The 4,867-nt window shown below is 41.7% G+C and overlaps 1 long non-coding RNA gene across 1 annotated transcript; it reads left to right on the top strand.

Annotated features, from left to right (window-relative positions):
- The first annotated feature begins 1,257 nt into the window (after positions 1 to 1,257).
- On the top strand, positions 1,258 to 3,906 carry LOC135329356 (uncharacterized). Its single transcript, XR_010390772.1, has 2 exons — positions 1,258 to 1,397; positions 1,497 to 3,906. It is a non-coding gene; the product is annotated as an uncharacterized LOC135329356 (long non-coding RNA).
- The last annotated feature ends 961 nt before the right edge of the window (positions 3,907 to 4,867 follow it).

Raw genomic sequence — 4,867 nt, 5'->3', positions numbered from 1 at the left:
TCCTGGTGTCTGTTGTTTAGAAATCTGAATTGAAGTTTGGTGTACATTGGGAGCAATCACCCACTACAGCTGAGGTTCCAGGTATTTAGTGTTTGGGAGAGCCCACTTATCCTCCCAGGCATTTCAGGTATTGCCTTACCAACACCTGCAGTTTTTTGAGCTTTAAAGGGCATCAGAAAATGGTGGGTCTTAGCTGCCCTTCACTGAAAACCTCACTAGACAACACCCCAGTCAGAAACATTTCTGACATTTAAGTAATTCGTAAGCCTTTGCAGTTCTCTATACAGAGGTAGATTTCACCCGGAAAGTTATAACCACATCTGAGAGCAATACCAGATCCTCTAGATGCTATGATAGTTAATATTTACATGGGAGTTAAGCTGTTTGTATTACTGTCTCTGCCTGCCTGTACGTTATCTTTTGTATATTGCCTCAATCCGGTCCTGAATTTTTTGTCTACATCAGTATGAATTCTCCACAAGGGAAATAGAGTGTTCATTCTTCCTAAATCAAAATTAGACTACACACATATCAAGAATGGAGAACTCCCAAATAACTGAATACCTCAGCTGGAAAGAAAGAAATGCTGTTGTTAGTGCACCAGAATATATTTAAAATGATGCAAATAAGCTATAGCAGTAAGAAAGATATCAACATGAAAAAGCATCTTTTATTGTCCATAAAATATTCTGATTTTAACTATAGATAAAACTGGCTGAGGTTTGTCTTACTAGCAATGATATTGCAGTGATATTGCCTAAGTGCACTACAGTTTAATCACAAATAGAGATTAGTAAAAAGCACGCTTTTTGTCTTATAAATCTGATAACATGAAAGTTTTGTGAATTAGATCATTGTTTTGCAAATAGCATAGATTTCCAGGGGCATTTAGATTAAAAATTTCAGCTGGTATGATGGGGGGGGGGGGGGGTTCCCAGACTCCTCCTATTTGCCAGGCTTATTTTCCTAAATTAAACCTATATAATGAGAAATACTATAATTAGAAAAAAAGAGTAGTATATTATTTGGGGGATTTATGACTGTGTCTGTTGCCAAGGCTCACTGCTTTTTGAAATTAAGTCCTGAAAATCTAACATAGCATATGCAAAAATAAGCACCCCAGCTTAGGAGTTGTTTCTGAACATTTGGGTCCAACTAAAATGTCCCAGCCAGAGTCGAGGAACAGGATTTCCTAGTTCCCTGTTCAGGGTTCACTTACCAGACACATGTCTTGGTGGGCAGTTTGCCAGCATGTGATAACATTAACAGAATATGTAATTTCTCTTACTAGCCAAGTGAATCATTGAAACAGAGGACATCAGCAAATGAGAAACAAAACATAAAGCAACACAACAGCTGCCTAGAACAACAGTGGGGAAGTGGTTGGCACAGCCAAGGTAAGGATCAAGAAAATCCAGCAGAAAAGATTGGAAAGATTAGGGCAAACCTTTTGGGTCTTGTGCTAGATCCCTTGCATGTATGTACTTTTACTGCAGTGAAGGCCTTTGAGAGAAGATGATCAGGAGAGGACCTGAAAAAAGTGTCTTCTGAAGGGGACAGAACAAACCTTGGCATCTGTGGGAGGCACAAAGACTGTTTTTAATTTCAGTTTAAATCATTCGTGGTTTTGCTGTCAGCAGCACTACCCCAGGAGTCCTCCTCGCCTTCCTTCATGTTCTCCCCTGGCAGAGTGAGCTGTCAGCGCAAAGGCCCCGTTCAAAGGTGCCGCAAGGCAGTGGCAGAGGGATCTCATTCCTGGATGGGTCTGTGCTCAGAAATAATAATACTGTAAAGTGCCTAAATCCCTTAGGATCCCAACATATACAGAACATACAGCATTATCACCTGCAGCCTCGTCAGGGGGACGTGGTGCCAACGAGCTGGCATGGAGCATTCGGTGTTACTGTGGGAGGCGAAGAAAGTGCAGCATGGCTCTTCTCCTGCCAGCAGTCCTGCCACCGCGAAATGGCCAGGCAGGAGAGACAGTCAGCAGTAACTTGAGCTGTTCCCTCCACAAGACCCCAGCGCTGTCTCCCTCGGGAGAGGAAAAGAGGCAGTTCAGCTAGAATTTATACTTCTGGTGCCTACGTGCTGGGAATATTCTGGACTGAAGCTGGCAAATCGAATGTACAGTGTTCTCATTTGCACCCTGGCCTGCGAGACCTTTGCTGACGGTTGTGAGGAGAGCGCGCTCCCCCCGCGCCGCGGCTCCCCCCGCCCCCGCTGCTGCAGGCTGCGGAGCAGCGCCGGGCTGTGCGTGCAGCGTGGACCAGCGCAGCCGGCTGCACCGCGCCGTCAGGGAAGCGACTCCCGTTGTGTCTCACCTCACCGTCTCTCTGGGATTACTAAACCCTTTCTGCTGACGGACCGGTATAAACGAGCTGTAGCGGAAGAGAAAATTTAACTCCACAGCAGTAATAATTTTATACATATAACTGTGTATCCTGCTGTAGTATTTGTAGAGGGTATTCTATCTTTAGTTTATTAATAATTTTTAACAGTGTAGACTTTGGTATCTTTTATAAGGATAAGGCTATATTTCTTTCTTTACCATCTTTAACTGCTCACCCTATCTCTCCATCCTCTGTCAGCTCACGCATCTCACAGCTTGCTAGTATCAGGTTTGGTGAAATATTACTGTGTGTTAATCCCACTGATTGGAGGTAGGGATGGTGTATTTGGGACAAATAAATGTCAGAATCTTGCTTAAGGGGTTTATAGTCAAAGTCCCACCATCAGGTAGATAGATGCATAGTTTTATGCAAGAGAGGAGCTCGGTTGTTTAGTCTTCACCGCATTTAGGAGAAATGCCTAAATTTGAAGCTGGAGGTTGGAACAGAAGGACAATTCCAAAGGCTAAGGCAGTGTCCTCCAAGTCCTTCCATTTTTAATTGCTAAAAGGGCTCAGTGCTTGATTTTTAAAAGTGATTTGGCACCTAAACATGCAATAGGCACAGAGTGAGATTTTTGAAAACCACTACACATCTAATTTGCATTGACTAAAGATCCCATGAGGCATCTAAATACCTCTAGACAACCTCACTGTGTCAATTCATAAAGCTCACATATCTTCCTCTTTGCCACATTGTGCACGCTCTTGATTTTTACCATGTGAAACCCTATAAACTCCTATTCCCTTGATTAAGAACCCAATTTTATATGTAAACAATTTTCAGCTATTACGGGAAACATTTCTGAATGGTGCTTTCTTTTTCTTCCACTGTTCCTTCCAGTTCTCTGCAGCTGCCCTGCTGCTTGGCATGTGGCTCGGATTCAGATCAAGGCAGTGTGATGCAACAAGCTGAATTTCCTGACTGACCTTCAGCTCCCACGCTCTGTTGCAATATGCAGCTTTCTGTTCTGCTAAGTAAAAGTCACAAATAGGGGCCAAGTGAAAAGTGTTTTGTTTTTTTTTTACTCTTTCACAGAAACAAGAAAAAGGTTGCTTCTTTATGTGAGAAATTCTTTTGCTCATCTCTACTGGAGACTGAATTGTTTATTGTATTGACTACACATCATTTTGGGCTGGGTTTTAGCAAATATGACAATTTATCTGTATCAAGCATTTTGTGGGAGGAAGGTTGTTTTGATACATTAAATACCCTTGCAATTGCCTTTTTTTTCTTTTTTTTCTTTTTTAAGCACTAAATCTCAGCATGACTGTATCCTGCAGTGGAAAATTACTACCCATTCAGAAATGTGCCTTGTTGCATTACGGTTATGTATTTGAAGACTCAAAGCTCTATCTGCAGCACAAAGGCAGGCTCAACAAATGATTTAGCATCTTTGTTCCTTTATCACAACACTTTATGACAGCATTTTCTACTTGTTATAATCAAGGTGTGCTTGTGAAATGAATCTTCTTTGCTATTTAGCTTATATAATAAATATGCATCTTCATTAAAATGGGGTATCGTAGTGTGTATCTGTCTGAAATTGTTTCTAGAAGTGTCTAAATTACTATTTCTTTCTGAATGAATGTTTTTGCAGCACCAGATGACAAAATTTACCATGTTCTATCTCTTTATCGAAAAGGTTGCCTGGGAAAATGTTTACAATAAGCTGTTTTTAGACCAAATGCAGAGAGGCACATTTCTAGTCTGCTCTGTATGCAAGATTCAGAAGGTAAGAGGATCGAGCTACACCTACCCTTTTGAGGGGGTTGATTGTTAAGAATTTCTTTCTCAATATGCACTTGGATCCACATCAGAAGCAGTCGGAGGCTTTTAAGGGGAGAAAATCTCAGGACAGTGTACAAAATCAGAGCCAGGGTCGTGACCTTGACTATTGATCCAGCCTCTCTTATTTCCACAGCTTGCTGAGGCTTGTTCTTCCAACCTGCTGGTGTACATTAGAGCAGAAATCCATAACATGGCCATGTTCATCCAAGCACAGGAAGAAACTAAATTAAATGTTAAAAAACAATCTGAGGCTGGAGTTGGAGACAATTCATCATGATCCTAGACGTCAGGCAGGTAGGATGACCAAGAGTTCCTCAGCCAATAGACCCCAAACAGAATATGGAGGGACCTCACTGCCTCATTTGTCAGGTACAGAGCAGATAGTCTGAAAAACACTGGGGAAAAAAAAGTCTATCGAAGGTCAGTGTTTTAATTCCCAACCACGCACAAATATTCATCTTTTGGAATGCAACCTATAATTGGGGTTTAGGGGAGAAAGGGAGGGAGGAAAAAATTATCTGACATTAATATATCAGCACACAAAATTAGGAGGAACTGAGACTTTACGTGGAAGGAGTACACTCAAAATTGAGTGAGTCCAGCTGAGTTCTTACAACTCTGGAACCCAAGTTCAGGTGAGAGAATTTGACCACAGGCTGGAGTAACTTGTTAAAATCAGCAGTCAC

The sequence above is a fragment of the Dromaius novaehollandiae genome, chromosome 10, assembly GCF_036370855.1.
Source record: "Dromaius novaehollandiae isolate bDroNov1 chromosome 10, bDroNov1.hap1, whole genome shotgun sequence".
Taxonomy (NCBI): domain Eukaryota; kingdom Metazoa; phylum Chordata; class Aves; order Casuariiformes; family Dromaiidae; genus Dromaius; species Dromaius novaehollandiae.
This window is presented reverse-complemented; position numbering and strand designations above follow the sequence as displayed.